The sequence below is a fragment of the Peromyscus maniculatus genome, chromosome 18, assembly GCF_049852395.1.
Source record: "Peromyscus maniculatus bairdii isolate BWxNUB_F1_BW_parent chromosome 18, HU_Pman_BW_mat_3.1, whole genome shotgun sequence".
Classification (NCBI taxonomy): domain Eukaryota; kingdom Metazoa; phylum Chordata; class Mammalia; order Rodentia; family Cricetidae; genus Peromyscus; species Peromyscus maniculatus.
The window spans coordinates 18,427,466-18,448,981 of record NC_134869.1 but is presented as its reverse complement, the minus strand read 5'-3'; the positions used below and the strand labels follow the sequence as shown (position 1 = coordinate 18,448,981).

Below are 21,516 nucleotides of genomic sequence, written 5' to 3'. Positions count from 1 at the left end.
TGCTCTTCCAGAGGACCCGAGTTCAATTCCCAGCACCCACATGGCTGGGCTCACAACCATCCGTAACTCCAGTTCCTAGGATCCAATGCCCTTTTCTGGCCTCCAAGGGCACTAGGTACACATGGTACACAGACATATATGCAAAAAAAAAAAAAAACCCAATACACATAAGTAAGATTAATTTTAATAAGTAACTTTAAATCATAAAACCAGAACTTCACTGAAAGATAAAGAATCTTTTTTTAAAATACTTGCTCTGATGATTATCTCCTGAACTTTAAAACCAGTCACCACCTGTGGTGGATGGTTAAACACTACTATCTGATAAAAATTTAAATTCCTGAACTATAATTAAAAAATCTCTCCTTTTTTTGGTATTTAGCATCAAATGTACTCCACTATTGAGTTATACCCCTGTCCAAGATTGATATTTTTTTAATCAAAACAGAGCCTTGGATTGGTAATACTTTTACAAAACTAAAAATAAAAGTATTACTTAGATCAGCAATCCTTAACTTGTGGATTACGACTCCTAACAGCATCGAAATTACAGTTATGAAATAGCAATGAAAATAATGTCATGGTTGGGGGTGACGTCAACACAAAGAACTCTATTAAAGGGTCGCAGCATTAGGAAGGTTCAGAACCACTGGCTTAGGTAATTGTACACAACATTTTTTATCGAATCCCAAAGACTAAAGGACACATTCGTTATAGTTACTGATTAGGCAAAAGCAAGAAGAACACACAGAAAGTTACTGTCAATGTTTATGAAGCTGGGTTCACAGATATTAGCTATTGCCGTTTAAATACACATAAAGATATGCATAACATGAAGGGATCAGTAAGGCTAGGTCAAGACTACCATAATTCTGGGCAAATTATCGAAAAAGTGATAACATACTTAGAACATACTAGGAATGAATGGGCAGGTTAATTAACAACTAACATGAGATCAAAACTCTGAAGGGACTCAGTGACACAGTTTAATAATAAAAAGAAGCCTAAGGTCAAAGGACTGGCTTATTGTCTCCAAGCCTGCGGCTGAGTAACTATAATCTCAGGCTACTGATTCATCTATGGTGTTCTTCCCCTTTACGAGTTGATTTTGTTGTTGTTTTTAATTATGTGCAATCCCTGTGTCTGTCGAGGGAGCATGTGCACACGCTGGCAGAGGTCAGAGACATCAGATCCCCAGGTGCTATTGGCGCACAGGGGGCTGTGAGCCATCAGGATAGGGAAGGCCCTTGTCTGCTCCTCGGGGAGCTGAGATCATACCGTTCAGACATACAAAGTTTCAAAGAAGTCCCCCTTTGAATCCTACACTCCCACAGATGTCAGTCAAGTCATCTAGTTAGTAGGGGACCAGATTAAAGAGGAGAAGTAACAGCAGGAACTGAGACAGCACTCTCTTAGCTTGCTTGTTAAATGTGCCCCAGCCTGGTAATTCAAGGGTTTCTCTCCAGTCACCGGGGCTGCTGGGAGGTGGCAGAACTGAGAAGAGGTGGGACCTAGTGAGCGACTTAAGTCACTAGAGATGGGTTATCAAAAAGGTGGCACCAATCATTCTTTCTCTCTCTCTCACACTGGGCCTCCACCAAGTGCTCCCTCCTCACCATGGAGCCCTAACAAGAAGAGGGCAGCCAGTGACAGACAGAGACCACCCAAACTGGGAGCCGACACACTTAAGTAGCTCAAGTATTCTGCAACAGTACCAGAGAGCTAACACAGTAATTATAAATGTGTTAATTTATAGTTAGATGGAGGTAACCTATATTAATGGAGAGTCCAACAGAAATGACATTAAGGTCTATAACACAGATGATGGTGAAGGACTCAGCAAAGGAGTGTGTGTTACATTGTAATTACTGTAACTTCAAGACCTGGAAACCACATGTGCACGTGCGTGCGTGCGTGCGTGCGTGCGTGCGTGCGTGTGTGTGTGTGTGTGTGTGTGTGTGCACATTCGAGAGTGTGTGTGTTGGGGGGGTGTTCCCACATCAAAAAGTACCAATGATGGAAGCACATCAAGGAACGTTGGGTTAATTTGTGGGCCCCGTGAGCAGGAAGGGCAAGGGAAGCTTGAAGACTTACTTGAAAGACTTCAAAGTGGAGTATAATGCACAAAAAGCTGAGAAACTATACAGTATCACCTCAGACTGACTTTCACCCTTCTCTGGAATACCTTCAAAGGACTGGTGAAGATATGCCAGTAAGAATGTGAGGTTCTGAGAGGCAGAGGCAGGAGAACCTCTGAGTTCAAGGTCAGCCTGGTCTACAGAACAAGTTCCCGGGCAGTCAGGGCTACATGGAGAAACCCTGTCTCAAAACACAAGCCAACAGAAAAGAATGAGCAGGTTCGATCTCAGGATAACTGGGGTGGAAAGGCCTAGTGAAGCCTTGGGTATGTGGCTTCTGGGGGGGTTTCATGTAAGTTACGACATGAGGATCCAGTTCCAAGTTCTGAGGAAGTTTAGATGCCAGCTGTTAAAATAAGATGTAGCACGAATCATAAATCTTAAAATGTCTTATAATAATAATAATAATAAAAACCGTATTGGGGTGAAAGCTGAAAGATCAGAGAAGCAGAACAGCCAACGACTAGCTTACCTCTACGAAATCCTCAGCCTCAAGAGAGCGAGTTCCTGTTTTCTCCTGCCATATTACTTTCTGGGATTAAAGGTGTCCACTGCCTGACCTCTATGTCTAATCTACTGGCTGGCTCTGTCCTCTGATCTCTGGCAAGCTTTATTGGGGTACACAATGTATCACCACAGCAAGGTCCTCCCCCTTTAGCAGATATTGTTTACCATGACTTCTGCCCTCCACAGTGATCTGCGAGCATGCGCATTCGTTAACAGTCATTGTGCACCTCATGTATATAGATCTTACTTATGTTAATGACTAGGTAGAGAAAACAAAACAAAACAGTATCATTGCCCTTGAGATGAAAAATAACACAAGTATGACGACATTTGCTCAGACACCTCTGGGACCACAGAAGAGGCCACCTAACAGGACACACAGACAGCAGAAGCTGCCCACACTGCAGAGGCTCAATAACTACCACAGGAAAGATGGACTAGTTATCATCCCCAGCACCTGGGTTGGTAATGGCCTATTACTTTGACAAGTGTATTAGACAGGCTATGATAAAAGAACAAATATCACACGTATAATTTTAATAGATTTTTTCCATATTTTATTACATTTATTTATTTGTGTATGTGTATATGTATGTATGAACACATGTGTGGAGGTCAGAGGACAACTTGTAGAAGTCGGTTCTCTCCCTCCACCACTGGATCTCTGGGATTAAACTCAGGTCATCAGCCTGGGTGGCAAGAACCTTGACCTACTGAGCCAGCTCATCAGCCCCAAGAATTTAATGTAATTGCTAACCAGGAACTGGAGGACTGAAAAGGAAAAAGAAAGACAGGTTTTTACGGAAGCAAAAATCAACACAGCTGAAGGAAACAGAGAGGAAGCAGCTGGAATTATTACAACTCAGAGCCTTGAAACAAAAACTGCAAAAACTGAACCTCTGAAAAGAGTCAGTTGTTCCCAGACGCCAGAAGCCAAGAGCTGCAGGAAGGGGGGCCCAGCAATGGCCACGCGCCGACCCTGAAGGGGCCGTGCCTAGGTGATGCTCACTGTATCTAAGATGGCGAGGGTGGTTCTAAGAACACGCACACTGGGACCACTGGCCACGCTGCTCCTGCCAGGCCAGAGCTGGGGGGGGGTGTAAGGAAAGACGTGACCAGAACAATCTCTGCTCCCCCATGTTCCTCTTCCTTCACTCAGCCGTTCTTTCTCTAGGCAGAATGTAACAAAGGACTTCAGCGGAAGAGAAACAGTTTCAACACAGTCTCTAGGACCCCTGCTCTCCAACACCACCAACTTAGCATGTGTGTCTGAGGCCACGAAAACATGGATTAGCAGTCAGAACCACCTGATGATTTTATTTCTCCACTTACGTACTTATGGTATCACTATGCAAATATCTGGTCATAAAAGCCGACCTAGTTAGGGATGTTAGATATTTCTCTTATGAATTCTGAAGTAATTACATAAATAATATATGCCAACATAAAGGTAACTACCTTAATAAAACCAAACTTAAAAAAAAATAACCTTTTCTGCTTCATAGTAAAAATGAAGTATAGATCTTAGAAAACAAAATCAGAAATTCAAGAGCTGGAAGAAAGGCCTCAGTCTCAATCTGGCACCCACATGGGAACTGTACATTCCCATCTGTGCAGCATTCAGAGGAAAAGATTGATACGGATTAGTGAACAGCCAGACTGTTAAAACCTTAGATGAATCCTAGTCCATTACTTTTAAACATAAGTCACTGTCCCCTTAAACTAAGCCTTATTCATCCTTGTGTCCGAACTGGCTGAAAGGTTGTCTTTCTCTGTTAACATTTAATGTTTGTCGTTTTAAAAATACCTCATAAGGTATCACCAACTACAGATCACAGCATCACTGCAAACTAGCAAGGAAAAACTGCTGTAAGTTAAAGTCCGTTTTTGTGGGTCCTTCACAGTTTAGAAGTCAGTGAAGAAGCTGTCCCGTCGCCCCCCACCCCACCCTACCCCACCCCCGCCCCTTAATCAACTACTGCAGTGCTAAAGGAACATCACCTCAGGATAGGCTTATATGAAAAGGCAATCACAGACTGGCTCACAGATACACCCCCTTATACACAGTCAAAGTTCATAACCCTCCAGCTCTGAGTTTAAATAAATGTCACCAACTAGCATTATTATAATCAGAATTCCAAGACAAGTGATTCAAGCGGGGTTCCACACAGTAAGTCAAGGGTTCCATGAAATGCTACCTACGTGAGCTATTTTAACTGAAAAATACAGGACACTGTTTCAGCTTGGCACATCTGAACAATGCTGCATCTCACCGAGCGAGGCGGCCAAGCAGTCTTATTACAGCAACTCCTTGAAGACAGTAACCTCTAAGAAGGTGGCTCGTGCCAATGTAGTCCCAGCACTCGGAAGGCTGAGGCAAAAGATCACCCAGAATGTGTTCCAGGACAGCCAGGGCTACACAGAGAAACCCTGTCTAGAAGGCGGGGGGGGGGGGGGGGGGGGGGGCAGGAGTGGGGAGTGGGGATCGGAGAGGCAGGCCAGTCTGGGCTACATAGTGAAGTTCCAGGCTGAATAAAACGTCAGCACCAACAACAGAAGGTACCATGGAGTGGTAACAGGCCTGTAAACCCAAAACGCACAAGAGGGAGGCAGGAGGACCCAGAATTCAAAGCTAGTCTTGCTACAGAGCGAGCGTCTATAGGCCGGCCAGGGGCTGCCTGAGACCCTATCAACAACTTCTTTAGACTGCCACACTGAACCACGGGGTAAAAGCATACTTTTGCTATATGTAACTTTTTTCCTGGGCGTAACTCTGAGGCTACTATTCATGTTGTGTGGCTTTTCACTGCTTACCTGGAGTCCATTCTATGAATATGCCCCATTTCCTTCTCACACTAGTACGGCCACTTAGGTTAGTTAGCCTTCTCTGGGTTAACATTTACATGGTATAATTTTACCTCTTTTCCTATAAAGTCTCTATTTATGCTTTTTTTTATCCAGCTAAACTCATATACATTAAGTGTGTACTCTAATGAGCTATTATATCCCTAGCCCTAATCCTCCTCCTCAGGAGAGTGTTCCGTCCATCTGCATTAACTGTACATGGCTGTCTACCGTATTTTCCTACTTGCGGTTTGTCCCATTCTTTGACCTCTGTCTTCATTCTTTTGTACTAATAGAGTACTTCAGTGTTGCTACACATTTTATAAGCTTGTACTATCTTTCAACATTAGCGATTACTGTAGAAGACACACAAAAAAACCTTCATTTCCCATCTTTTCTAAGGTTAACATCTTGCTATGTAGCCCAGGTTGGCCTTAAACTCACAACCCTTCTTCCTCAGTCTCCCAAATGCTGAGATTACAGGCACGCATTAACACACACTAGGTTTACAGAACATTTAAATTGTACTGCGCACCAAAAGTAATAGTAACTTATGCTTCTTTAAAGTTAATTGGCGAAGGCTAGGATTTAACTTTTGTTCTTTATAAAAAGCAGGGGATTGGAAAGATGGCTTGATGGTTAAGAGTGTTTAGTGAGGGGCTGGAGAGATGGCTCCGTGGTTAAGAGCACTGACTGCTCTTCCAGAGGACCTGGGTTCAGTCCCCAGCACCCACATGGCAGCTCACAACTGTCTGTAACTCCAGTCCCAGGGGATCCAACACCCTCACAAAGACATACATGCAGGCAAAACACCAATGCATATAAAATAAATAAATAAATAAATAAATAAATAAATAAATAAATAAATCTTTTAAAAAAAAAGAATGCTTAGTGATCCTACAGAGGAGCTGAATTCTGTTCCCACCACCCACATCAACTTTAGGGGACCCAGTGCCCTCTTCTTGACTCTGTGGGCACTCACATGCATGTGCATATACACACAGATACACACATAAACATATTTTTAAAAAAAATCAGAATTTCAACCAGGTATAAGGAATCATAATTTTGAACAACCAGAAACATTAAGTACCATATCACTAACCTTATGAGTACCTAGCCAAAGTTATAGGTGACCAAATACCATCTGTTCCGGTTGGGTTTTGGTCAACTTGACATAAACTCAGGTTATCAACTGAGAAAAGGCCTCTATCAGAATGGACTGCAAGCCAAGTCTATGGGGGCATTTTCTTGATTAATGATCGCTGTAGGAGGGCCCAGCCTGCTGTGGTCACCTCTGAGCAGGTGGTTTGGGGTTCTATAAGGAAGCAGGTTGAGCAAGGCATGGAGAGCAAGGTGGCATTCCTCCAGGACCTCTCCTGCAGCTCCTGCCTCCAGGCTCCTGCCTTATTGCTCTACTCCTTTCTGGAAATGCAAGATGAATTAAATCCTTTCCTCCCAAAATTGCTTTCGGTCAGTGTTTTATCACAGCACTAGAAACCAAACTAAGACACCACCAACTAGCAGGAAGGTACAGTTCAAGTACATATAACTTCAGATAAATATTCTAACTTCACAAAATCACATACATGTATTTTTTAATCTTATTTCCCTTCCTTCCTTATTTCATGATATTTTTAATGATTTCTACTCTTATTTTGCTCGAGATATGCCCTTCTAGAGTCAAGCACAGATCTCTGGCATAATGGTAGTTTCTTTGGTAGCAGGAAAACTTAACCAACTCTACGATTAATTGTCTCAAAAAGTAAGCAAACGAAGAAAAACTAAATTAAATCTTTATAGTGACTAGTGGGATGTTCAGAGAACGAGAGACCTAGACTTATCCATGAGAAGCATGGGTTTAAGAATGTATACGTCTCGGCTGGGGTAAAGCGCTCAGTGGTAACTTTGCTGAGCAAATGTGGAGATCTGAGTTTGGACCCGCAGTGCCCACATAAAGGCCAGCTACAAAAGCAGGCATCTGTAACCCTCGTGATGAGGATGCAGAGACAGGGTGACCAAAATTGGGAGCTTCAGATTCCGTGAGGGATCTCCTCCCCAGAAGTAAAGTGGAGAGGGTAAGTAAGTTAGAAACCAAATGTCAACTTCTGGTCTATACAGATACACGCACGCACGCACGCACGCACGCACGCACGCAAATATGTATATCAAGAAACACTGGTTCACAGCTGGGCGGTGGTGGCACACGCCTTTGATCCCAGCACTCGGGAGGCAGAGGCAGGTGGATCTCTGTGAGTTCGAGCCTGGGCTACAGAGCGAGTTCCAGGAAAGGCTCCAAATCTACACAGAGAAACCCTGTCTCAAAAAACCAAACCCCCAAAAAGATCTGCCTGTGTGAGAAATCACTGAAATGTCATTCTTTTTATGTGGCTATCTCTTCCCAAGCACCTTGTGACTAGACTTGGAAATGACAAGAACATGCCTCCTTTCAAAGGTAGGGAAGAGGTCCCCCTGCGGTCAGGAGCATCTCCCGCGGCTCTGGATTTAAACTGTGTTAACTTGCTCTGCTCTAGGAGGGGAGCAATCAGGACAGATCAACGTGCTCGGCGGGGCTTAGTCAGCTGCTCCAGAGCAGGCAGCCAGCAAAACAGCTTTGCAGCCTTCTCTGGGCACCGTGCCTCAGAAATCTGAGTGCAAGCCAATCCCATTACTGCTTATTCCTGAAGGCTATTTTCCACTCCTCAGTTATGAAGAAAAAAACAGAAAATAGCCGCCTTTTATATTCCAGTTGTGGCAGTATTTCATGCTTTAATATGCACTCGAAAACAAAGTGTTTTGACACCTCTGGATAAAGCCGCTGCACTTGGTCAAGAGTCCAAGGGTCTACCCTAGAAACAGCAGCTGAAGGAAATATATGAGGAAGCCTATCTCCCCTCTATCCCCCCCCCAAAAAAAATTCAGAAGGCTGCTGGAGAGGAACAGAAGAGCCTCCAACTCCTAGATAACTACAGTCCTTCAAAAACAAAACAAAAAGCAGCATGGATATAAAGTGTTACAACAGGTGCTAGACCCGACAAGGCGCACTAACTACAAAATCAGTGTATTACTCCAATTCTGTTATTAAATCTGTGTTTGACAAAGTACTTCACTCTTACCATTAACGTTCTTCTAAGTTAGAATCCAAGAGAAATATGCTCAAGATAAGAATTTAGTGAGGCCAGGTGGTGATGGCGCACGCCTTTAACCCCAGCACGTGGGAGGCAGAGCCAGGCTGATATCTGTGAGTTCAAGGCCAGCCTGGACTACAGAGTGAGTTCCAAGAAAGGTGCCAAAGCTACATAGAGAAACCCTGTCTCGGAAAACAAAGAGAGAGAGAGGGGGGGGGAAGGGGAGGGGAGGGGAGGGGAGGGGAGGGGAGGGGAGGGGAGGGGAGGGGAGGGGAGGGGAGAAGAGAAGAGAAGAGAAGAGAAGAGAAGAGAAGAGAAGAGAAGAGAAGAGAAGAGAAGAGAAAAGAAAAGAAAAGAAAAGAAAAGAAAAGAAAAGAAAAGAAAAGAAAAGAAAGAAAAGAAAAAGAATTTAGTGAACAGATTAACTTAGCCTAATCTAGTTAGTAGTTCAGGGAAACACATTTGGGGAGAAGGAGGAAGGAGGGAGGGAGGGAGGGAGGGAGGGAGGGAGGGAGAGAGAGAGAGAGAGAGAGAGAGAGAGAGAGAGCCTAAACCTTTTAACATAAAGCATTCAAATGCACTTACCAGTCCATTCCTAGATGAAAGCCTGGATCCCCAATAAAAATTCCTTATATAACTAAACCACACACCAACAAACACCATTTCTAGCTGGTTTCATTACGAACAAGTGAAGGCAAACTTGAAAACAGGCGTGAAGCAACCATGGCCAACTCACATGGATATTTATAACCTCTCCAGACTCTTAGTTCTCTTCCTCACATCTAATTCCAAGACTTTTCTCACAGAAGTTACTCTTTATGCATTAACGTTTCATTAGTTTAGGTAGTGTCTGATTAAACTATGTACACATAATCATAAGTAAAGCTGACAAACTGATGGGGAAAAAAAATTCAGGTCAAACTAGACAGAAGTCTCTCCAGGGGTTAGCATTAAACACACCAGGGCCACCACTTACAGAGGAAAAGCCACACACTAGACCAGAGACCGCCAGAAGAGTTTCTCCCACACCTCACTCACATAAATATTTTTATTCCCTTTGCTTATTTCTATATGCATGCATATAGGTAAGAGAACAATTATGGATGTCCTCGCCTCCCACCACGTTTCACGGACTGAACTTAGGCCACCAGCTTGATAGCAAGGTTCTTCTTCACCCACTGGGTCGTCCGTTTATCTCACTAGCCCTTACTCATTTCTAAAGCAATGCCCCCAGTGACCACTGCACTTTGTCACTAATGCTACCTAAAATACTTAAATTATTAAACATGTGACAAATCTCTTAACTGAAGAACAAGCTTAACTTAAACTTTCTAATGCAATGCTGATAGACAGTATAAAGATCCTTGCAATTTTAAATGATATAATGGAAAAAGGGTAAACAGGAAAAAAATCCAATATTCTTTGCAATTACAATGTTCCTCTCTGTCCATGACATTTCTTTTTCAAAAAATAAATTCACTTATGAATCTCAAGAGTTTTCTTATGCTTATGCTTACAACGGTTATCTTTGAAATATGGTATTTATTAAGATTTACTGCTTATCATAAAAATAAAAAATAATGTAAGTCTGATCTGACGCTATAAAATCAGTTTCTGTCTTTATCGTGTTGTCTGAGATAATTGTTTTTAAAGAGCGTGATTTAAATGTGATCAGATACAAGCCAATGGGTTCACAAGCACATGCATGGAAATGAAAATCTAAGCACAACACCAAGGTTCTCCAGCACTCATGAGCAGTAAGACCAGAGGTGTTTTACTTTATGCAAATATTAGAAGAAAACCCATCATTTAATCACAGTTAAGCATATAATAAACATTTAATACTCAATTAAGCAGATCTCAAAAGTGCTTGAATCATGAAAATGCCTCCCAAAGAGTCCAAAGTCAACCTCTTTTTGTGGTTGTAATTGCTTTCAAAAACACAGATTTTTTTTTAAGCAAAGAGAAAATATGACTTTTTTCTCCTGATACACAGACTTCACCCTTTTTTAAAAAATTAAGCCTAGACATGGGAAAGTAACAGCATCTCCTTGCTTTGGGCATCTCTTTCTAACTAAGCTTAAACTAGAGCTCTGATACCTATTTGCCTTCTATGTAAGCATTTCATCATCATTCCTTTTTTCTCAATATCCCCAATGATATAAAATATAGAAAAAGGTGTCTACTCTTGTTTATTCTTTCCTATAATCAGAAGAATTAAATGCAATGACATTTTCCAAAGATGCTATGGACTTGGAAAGAAATAATGTTAAAGTGTACTATCCTGACACTTGACCCAAAACAATATACCAAAGACAGCAAAATCAATCTCAGTACTTGGACTATATATAGGCAATATTCTTGAGTTAACCAGACAACTTCCAGGATACACAGCAATCACCATAGCCTTCAAGAGTTATTTAAAAGTTTATGGGAAATTATTAGTATTTAGAGCCATCAACAGACAATTTTTCTCTCAGTAAGTGGGAATGGAGTTGAGGTACTCTGAATATTGTTATTGTCTTCAGAAGTCTGATGGAAGACTAAGTTTCCTCAGTGCCACTGTGTAAATGAGAAGGGCTGTATTCTGAGGAGAGAACAGAGTGCTGGGGATCAAGAAGAGGTGACCAGATATTGAAAAGGCACAGCAGAACAGAGGTGGCACACAGAAAAGCTGCGAACAGTCCCAGCTCCAACATGGGTTCCCAGGGGGTAGAAGCTGAGGCTGCAACCACAAGGTCTGTTGTTGGAGACTAGCTACTCCAGGTACCTGAACACTACAGAACAGCCACAAGCCAGGGAGCCTGGCACAGCATCTGGATGGGAGAAGTCACAAAAGGAGCGGTTATGGATGAGGAAGGGCGGGAGGAGTCCACAAAGAAGGGAAGTGTCTACGGCGGACGGAGCAGTGAGGCTGGCAGCATCCCCTTGATGGCCCAGCCCTCAGACCACAGCACCAACCTCTACCTACAATGAGAACAAAGCGGAAAGGCGCCAGACTGCAGCCACAACCCAATCCGTCCCCAGTTCCCAGTCATGGCTTACTCCGATGCTAGAGGATTTGGAAGACAAAGTCTTTAATCGCGTGTCTTCCTTTTGCTATAATTTTAGCATTTCAATTTTTGTTTGTATATTGTTTATTTATTTTTGAGAATTTCATGTTTTTATTATATTCTTTTCTCTTCCTCACTTTCCCACTCTCCCAACTTCATGTTCTTTCTCTTTTAAAAACAAAACAACAAACGTGGAGAACGCTTCGTGCTGGTTGACTACTCCTGCACAGGGTTCTGCCCAGAGTGTGGGTGCAGCCAGGGTAACTCCTGAGGGAGACTGACTTCTCTCCAGCTCCACCCCACTACTCTTTGACAGTGGTTTTGAAGCCTCTCAGCATTCTCTTCTGCTTCCTCAACTGCCTCTTTTCTTTCTCTTCTTTTCCTTAACTGTATCTCACTTTCCCCTCCTTTGATCGACTTTACTTTTGTAATAAATTTTTAACATCAGAGCTTATGTTGCATTATTCTTGCCATTTTCTTTCCTATGGTTATGGGTAGAGTGATAAGTGACTTTGTTTTTACAATATTTCTCTATCAGGTTTCTTTTTGTTGTTACTGTGATTGTGGTTGTGTTTTCTCCTTTCTGAGGAGGACTGAGGACTGAGCCCTTCTGAGAGGATGCTATCTAAGATCTGTCTTAGTTACTGTTCTTTTGCTGTGAAGAGACAGCATGACCAATGCAACTTATAAAAGGAAGCATTTAATTAGGGGCTTACTTATAGTTTCAGAAGGTGAGTCCATGCTATCATGACTGAGAACATGGCAACAGGCAGGCATGGCGCTGGGGCAGTAACTGAGAGCTTACATGTGATCCACAAGCCAAGAGGGAGGAGGGTAGGGGGTACTTACAGACAGACAAGACGAACAGAGACTATGACTGGGCCTGGTAGGAGCCTTTGAAACTTCAAAAAGCCAACCCCTAGTGACACACTTCCTCTAACAAGGCCACACCTCCCAATCCTTCCCAAAACAGTTCCACCAACTAGGGACCAAGAATCCAAATATGAACCTACAGGGGCCATTCTCATTCAAAACCCACAACAAGACCACAATATAAAATGGAAAAGATGTATATTTCAACATATGCACAAATCACAACACAAAAAGGGTGATAAAAATGAAAAAGCAAAGCAATTTTACACCTACAAAGATTCTTTAACCCAAGAGTACTGAAATAGATGAAATGTCAGACAAAGAATTCTAAAATTTAAAGAAGACTCATAAACCAATAAATGAAGTAAAGATGTCAATACAAGACTGAGATGAGAAATTGAACAATTTGGATGAGATAGTCAACCAAAAGGGAGGTTCTGCAGGGAAAATATGAAATCAATAAAATCAATCTGAAACTCAATTAAAGGAACCACCAATTAGGTAGACCTTGTAGAAGTTCCAGGGATGGACAAAAGGTCGAATAATTTTAACACGGAAACATAAATAGGAAGAGGGAGGGACAGGGAGACGAAGAGAGGAGATGGAGAAGGAGAGGGAGACAGAGTGAGCATAAGAGAGGACAAGAAAGCAAGTGAGCAGTAAGGGCACAACATTCAAGACTAAGACATTCAGGACAACATAAAGAAAATAAACCTATCCATCAGTAATCGGTAACAGCGAACTAAAGATGCGGACTAGCTGCTCAGTAAACCTAGTCAACGAAATGATAGCAGAAAATGTCAGACACCTCAGGAATGAAACAGATCTCCAAATCCAGACGTATTTAACCCCCTCTATGTCCTCCTGTAGTCAAAATGCCAAGAGTACAGGACAAGAAAGAACGCTGAAGCCACAAGCAAGTGTCAAATTCCTTATAAAGGCAACAATCAGAATAACACCTCTCAGCAGAAACCCAAGGGCCACGAGAGCATGGACCAATGTTATTTCAAGCCATGAACTAAACTGTCACCCATACTATATCAAATAAAGGCAACCTTTAAAATGAAAGGAGAAACAGACCTTCCATGAGTGTAAAGTAGTTCATGACCATCAAGCCAGCACTTGAGTGCTGAGGAAATAAGTTGTATTGAATTGGGGAGGGGAAAAAAAATCAAAGATTATTAATAATGTAAGCCAGCCAAGTTCTAAGGTAAAGAAGAAAGAAATAGGGCAGTGTTGGCGCACGCCTTTAATCCCCGCACTCGGGAGGCAGAGCCAGGCAGATCTCTGTGAGTTCAAGGCCAGCCTGGGCTACAGAGTGAGTCCCAGGAAAGGCGCAAAGCTACACAGAGAAACCCTGTCTCAAAAAAAAAAAAAAAAGAATTTGGGTTTGGGGATTCAGCTCAGTGGTAGAGTGCTTGCCTAGCAAGCACAAGGCCCTGGGTTCGGTCCTCTGATCTGGAAAAAGAAAAAAAAAGAAAAGAAAGAAAGAAATAGGTACAAAGTTTGACAAATGACTAACTGTAAATGGTCTTAACACTCCAATTAAAAGACAAAGACTGCTAACTGAACTACAAGCAAAAGTCTTTTGATGTCACTAAAAAAATACATCGGCCCACTGGCAAAGATACTCAGACCAAAAGTGAAAGGAGAGGAAATATCTGAGGCAAATGAAAACCAAAAGTAAGCACAAGTAACTATACTGCTATCCTACAGGGCAACTTCAAAGGCAAACTAAGTCAGAAGAGCTCAAGGTCACTATTAATGACAGGAATACTCCACTATGAAGATGCAATGACTGTGGATACATATGCACTGAATATTAGCATACCCAATTTTATAAGACAAACATTACTGGACACAGAAGGACATATAGGTCCATATACAGTAATGCAGGTGACTTCAATACTCCACTCTCCTCAAAAGACAGATCAAGACAGACTGAAAAAACAACAAAAAATTTCAGTTAAAACTAGAGCACAAACCAAAACGTTAACAGATGACCTACAGGATATTCCACCCCAAAGCTGAAGCATACACATTCTTCATGGCGGCCCATGGAACCTTCTCCAAAATAGATCCCACCTTAGGCCATAAAGCAAGTCTTCAAATATAAAAGGACTGACATATTTGTCATCAGGTTATAAGGGATAAAAGTCAGCAGAAGTAACAACAGAAACATGAGAAATGAACAATAAAATGTCTGAATGATCAGTAGGACAATGACAAATCAAGTGGGAATTTACAAAGTCCTAAACAAGCAAGGGCTACACAGAGAAACCCTGTCCCCCAAAAACAAAATTAATACATAAATGAGGATTGGCAGGAGGGAGCTGGTGTATGAAAATGTCATCACGAGGCCAGGTGAGGTGGCGCACGCCTTTAGTCCCAGAAGAGGTAAGCAGATCTCTGAGTTCGAGGCCAGCCTGGTCTACAGAGCGAATTCCAGGCAGCCAGGGCGACACGGAGAAACTGTCTCGAAGAAAACAAAAGAAAAACTATGTCGTCGTGAAACACATCATGGGGCAGGTGAAAATGGTTCAGAGGGTTTTACACTTACACACACACACACACACACACTCTCACACACACACTCTCACATACACACACACACTCTCACACACACACTCTCACATACACACACACACTCTCACTCACACACACTCACACACACATACACACACTCACATACACACACACACACATACTCACACACACACACACACATACACTCTCACTCACACACACTCACACACCACCACCACCACCTGCTATCAAGCTTGACAACCCGAATTTGATCCTCAAAACCTGGAGTGGAAAGAACTGATCCCTAAACTGTCCTCATATACACGGCACTTGTCACTCCATGCAAACTCCCCCAAACTAAATAGGAAATAAGTAAATAAATGGAGTCCATTATTTTGTACAATTAATATGTTAATAATTTTTGCTTAAATTGAAGAACTTCCTCAGTCATCGATTTCTCTTGAAACAATAACTACAGATTCAAAGAAAGAGGCATTTCAAAGGCATATATTTAGGTAAAACACATTCTAAGTAAGTACTGTAAGGTCTGGTGTAATTCAAAGTAATAAAATCCAACTTAAGCAGTAGAGAGGTGAACAAAGGAACTTTTCCTCTTACAAATTTCCAGTAGTCACTCTAAAAAATGTGATCTCTCTGGGGGTACTAGGGTTAGCACTATCGAAGAAATGAGGTCTCTTCCCTTCTCAGTGTCTTCGGTAACGGGGAAAGCAGCTGGGCAGTATTATATGCCAGAGTGTTCCCGACACATTACTGAAATTGGCCTCATTTTATACATAAGAAACTTACCAAGCATGGAGTTAAAAATCTGGAACAAGTTACAACAAGTTAGCAGAGAAGCCACTTGAAACCCCAGTAGTTTAAAAACGCTTGTCCATTCTCTCAACCATTCCATAGTATAATCCAGAATAGAACGAGCACATGCCTCTGCTCACATGCATGAACAAACATGAATTAGATGGGCCCTTCATAACTTTTTCCTTCTGCTGAGAGTTATAAAAATCAGCATAGTTCAGGCATGGTGGTGGCACTTGCCTTTAATCCCAGCACACGGTAAGTTCCTAACTGTCTCTAATTACTAACCATACATTCTGAGTGCCTTGAAGAAGGAAGACATTGCTGGAGGGACCATATAAGTACTACACACAAAGACAGAAAAGGAGTAACTTTAAATAAAACAAAACAAAAACCCAACACTTCCCTGAAATAACTTGTATTTAAGAGACACAGTACAATCACTGCTTAGTATATTTTGTAAATGTAACCAAATTAGCCTGTATTAGTTAGGGTTCTGAAGCAGAACTTTTAGAATGAATCTCTCTTTATATATATTGAAAGGGGATTCATTAGAATGAATTACAGGCTGCAGTCCAGATAATCCAACAATGGCTGCCTATGAACAGAAAATCCAAGAATCCAGAAGTTGCTCAGTCCACAAGGCTGGACGTCTCAGCTGATCTTCAGTAGACACTGGAATCTGAAGAAGTAGGTTGTAATGCCAGTGAAGGAATGAAGGAATGGACTTGCAGGCAAGGTGGAGGACAAGCAGGCAGAGCAAAAGCTTCCTTCTTCCATGTCCTTCTATAGGCTTCTAGCAGACGGTGTAGCCCAGATTAAAGGTGTGTCTTCCTGCCTCAAGATCTAGATTAAAGGTCTGTCCTCTTACCTCAAAGATCTGGATTAGAAGTGGATCTTCCTACTTCAAATTAAGCAAAAATCCCTCATAGGTGTATCCTCCATTTGGGGGTTTTAGTCCCAAATGTAAGTTGACAAGCTAGAATAGCCATCACATAGCCACAAAACATGTGACAAAATTATAACGTATTTCAGGTAGTAGTATTACCAAAGAGATATGACTAGAAACTGTGTATTAATTACTTGATTTGATTGCCATGAAAACCTTCTTTGTTATTGCTCTTCCCATCTTTCAGGAGGAAAGACATCCAAATCAAAGAATGTGCCTGAGATTACAATCACAAGTGAGGAGACCTTACCACTTCCAAACCAAGTCTATACAGACCTAAGTGAATTTATCCAATGACAGTCAATTCCAGAAAAGAAATCTGGTGAGTGACTACTACAGGGCAGAAAAGGCCCGTGAGAGTGTGCAACTCCAGAGGTCAAGGGTTAGGACCCAACCTCATTGTGCTCTAAAGCAAAGACTAGGGGACCTTTGCAAGGGGGTCAAGCAATTCTCAGAATAATGCAAAGAATTCATTGGCTTTCCCACACTTCTCCCACACATACGCAGCAGGATTTTCCACAGGCTGTGTTTCATAAACTATTTCAGCCGACTAAGTGCAAAAGTATGCACTATGATGTAACAATTCAGCTGTTTTTGCATTTTAATGAGTTTTTCATATATGTAAATAATGGGACTCTTCTCATTATTTTAAAAAGTTACCTCTCTTTTAAAACACGTTAACTTGTAATATTTGTTATTTTTCAATAAATTGCATTTCTTTATCACTTAAATTTTGTTTTCATTTATAATAGGCAGATAGATACAAACCACATAAACCAAAGCTCTTGAGGGTCTTCAAATATGTGTAGGAGTGTCTCCTAACAACACACTGCCTTATCTATTGATCAGTATATACTGAACCGTCAGCAGAGAAGCTGCTTCTTGTACTAGATGGCAATTAACAGAGACCGGACAACATGCAGGCAGAGGCTTTAGAGAACTCAGTCCTAAATGGGATGTGTAGATAACGCCTCTCCCCTCAAGGATCAGAGATCTATGGGGAAGAAGGAACAGAAACGTTTTAGGAGCCAGAGGTGGTAGACAACTCCAGGAAACAAGTTGTTCCACTCACAACAGGGCTGACACACACATGAACTCACAGAGATTGTGACGGCATGCACATGACATCCACAAGGAGAAGAGGAAGAGCCACAAACACCTACCCCAACCAAGAAGCTATTTGTAATTGACAGCTTCTGGGGGAGGAGAACTCAGCTTTCTCCAACAGAGTGACGCTGGGTACGTCAACCACGTGCTAGGCAAGCCGCATGCTCAGGATGAGCTGGCCAACACAAAGGAACTCTGTGCTTTATCTTCTCACTTTTTTCTCTGTTTTTGCTTTGGTTTTATGTGTGTTTTTGTTTTTTATTTTAAAAAACAGAAAGAATATGAAGCGGGGAGCTAGGTATGGGATCTGGAAAGAGTTGGGGAAGGGGAAAATATATTTCATGAAAGTTTTAAAAATATTTTTTTTAAATTAGTAACAAATATTTAAATGGTCTATATAGTCTATATAAAGAAAGTTTATATAAAGAGTATATATAAAGAAAGTCCCCAACTAAAAGACACTGAAAATCCACTTCTCTAAAGACTATTCCCAACGAATCTTCAAATCCAAAATCTGGTCTTCTGAATTCATTTGCCAAGATTTAAATGTGCTGTATAAATGAAAACTGTTACAGTATCTTAAGGACAGAAACGTTTAAAAATAAATCCTTGTGTCTCCTCTAGTTACTCAACAACAACAACAAAAAAGGAATACCAAGTCATCAAGCTAGACTCTTTCTCACTATATATGCATGTGTGTATATCTGTATATACACATATATGTGTGTATATACATATGTATTTGGTAGTGCTGGATGGCAAACCTGGATCTTAGTTGTTGGAACATGGTCCAGGAATGGAGTCATTTGAGGAGAGTTCTGAGTTCTATGAGAACAGGACAAGAAAACAAGACAAGAGTCCTGTGACCTCGGAGTGTTTGTGCTCCTCCGGGTGCAGTGGATAGGACCGAGTTTACCCCTGATCACTCACTATTGCTTGCCATTGGTATTCAATTAAACGTTTAAACTATCCTTTACATGCCTGTATGGAAGAGCATGGTTTTTGCCACATGTGGCTTGTCCTTGTGACTGTATACAGCTTGAACTCATGAGAACGTTACTCAGGTTACTATTTAACCCTCAGAGTATAAACTGTCTAGGCTCTGAATTAAGTTGGCTAGTGCGTGCAACTTTAATCTGTCTCCTTTCTCGGCTCCATTCTCCTAGGTGCCACTGTCTCTTGAGCAGTGACTCTTGGACAGTCTAGGGAAGCACTACATTATACATCCCCAGCTCTCATTTTATCTTCTTTTTTTGTTTTTCCCCAAGACAGAGTCTTACTGAGTTACCCAGGTTGGCCTTGATCTCTCTCTAAACCTAGGCAGGCCTTGAACTTGTGATGAGCCTGACTCAGCTCCTAAATAGTCTTTGCCACCAGGCCCTTTCATTCACAGCAAGTCTGAACTCTCACACTGTATCTATCTTCTAAAAACATATCTATCTCATTAAGACAAACTAAAGAAGTACAGCAATCTACAAAGATGAAAAGATAAGTTTAAGATCATAATGTTGTAAGCATATCCTATCAAATCTAGCTAATCATCTATCCTTTAAATGACCTTGTAAGGAACTAGAGAAATTGATCAGTGGTCAAGAGCAGGTACTGCTCTTCCAGGACCTGAGTTCAGTTCCCAGCACCTATATCTGACGGTTCACAACCAACTGCAATTCTAGTTCTCAGGGATCTGACACCTCTGGCCTCTGCAGGCACATAGACTCAAGTACACATACCAACACGGATACACACAAGTAAACACAATTAAAATACAAAGTGAGAGCCAGTCCAGCCAAAGCTACAATGAAATCCTGTCTCAAAAAACAAAACAAAACAAAACAAAATCAATAAATCTTTTAAGAATAGATTAAATTTGAGGCCACCCCACATCCCAAGACGGGCACCACTAAGATGACCAAATATGCCATGGAGAGGCGGGAAAGATAGAAAAACAGAGCGGTGCGTGTGCTGTGGGGAGAGGCAGACTCCACGCCAGTGATAGGCGTGAGAGAGGGCGGAGGTGGCGGCAGCGGGGCGGAGTGCAGAAGCCTGGAGCTTCCGCAGCCCCAGAACGCGCCACCCAGCCACAGGAACAGTTCACTTTCTGGATTGGACCTCCCTGAAGGACCGCCATGTCTGTGATGCCACCAGAGGCCACGTGGGTGTCTGTGGTCCATGCTGCTGCCCCAGGCCACAATGAAGCCTGAAATCCACGTGGCTGTTCAAGGTCTGGGCTGCTTACTAAAAGTCATGCTCATGTCCATGGGCCACGCTGCCACAGGGTGGCCATGTTGATGTAAGTGACCTGCGCTGCCACCTGAGACCATGGTGATGTCCACCTCCATGCCGCCATCAAGGGCCATGTCTGGGTTCATGGTCCAACTGAAGCCAACCCAAATGTCTGTTGGCTGGGCTGCCACCTGGCGCCATGTTGGTGTCCATGGGCCATACCGCCAATGGGGGCCATGCTGATCTGAGCAGCCTGCACAGCCACCTGAGGCCATGCTGGTGTCTATGGTCTAGGCTGCCTCCGAGGGCCCTGGCTGGGTCCAGGGTCCTACTGCAGACGGGGGCCATGTTCATAGTCTGTGCGGTTGTCAGAAACCACGTGGAAGCTCACGACCCATGCTCCCGCTGACTACAAAGAGCAAGGAAGCTACTTTTGCAGAGATAACAATGACTGAGGACACAGTTGAGAAAGAGGGACACGGAGGGATGAATTCTGTGACAACTACTGCCCCGCCCCCAAAGTAACAGTCTAAGCAGGAAGCCATCAAAAGTGTGATACGGGATGTGGAAGTAGAGCTCTCTACAATTGACGGCTTCTGGCTGGGGTGTGGAAGGGGACAGGCCTCTGAAGAGTTTGACCAGGCTCCAGTGAATATACAGATAACACAAATTAGAATTGGGTTTTGTCTTCTTTATTTTTCTATCTTTCCTATTTTTATTTATATTTTGAGGGGGTCAAGGGAAGGATTGGGAAGTGAGTATGATGGGGTGCATGATGTGAAATTCCCAAAGGATCCATAAAAATATTACATTAATTTTAAAAAGGATAGAGTTAATCACCTCTAAACTCTAACAGTAAGAATTAAAGCGGGACTAATTCTAATAGTGAAAATTAAGTAATACTACATATTTACATATTTTAAAGAACATTTTACAGCTATGAGAATAAGACTTTAATTCCATGCCAGACCAAATCCCTGCCTGAGAAGGGAGGCAGACGTGAAGTCCTACCCCTCGCCAAGGTGCATCTGACAACGACAGCTGCTGGGAGAGTGTCGCCCCAATGCACCCACACTCCAATGGAGTACTACACACCCAAGAATACATGGGCAGCACAAATTGGACTTGATTAGTCCAAAGAAGAGCAATGGAGAGGACACACATCAGGTGGATAGGAAAAGAGGGGAATCTGGAAGGAACTGGGGGGGTAGGGGGTTAAGCTTGATCAAAACATGTTCTATGAAACTCAAATCCACTACATTTTTCAGTTATGACCAAACAACACTATATATTTCCTTTTCTATGTTTTTAAAGTATGTCTCACAAAAACTATTTTCAAGAATACTTATATAGGT

General features: G+C 42.2%; 1 protein-coding gene across 2 annotated transcripts in view; it reads right to left on the bottom strand.

Annotated features, from left to right (window-relative positions):
• The window catches only part of Cdk17 (cyclin dependent kinase 17), an 85,217-nt gene that overhangs the window by 41,209 nt on the left and 22,492 nt on the right, over window positions 1-21,516 (bottom strand). The gene's annotated exons all lie outside the window — the stretch shown is intronic.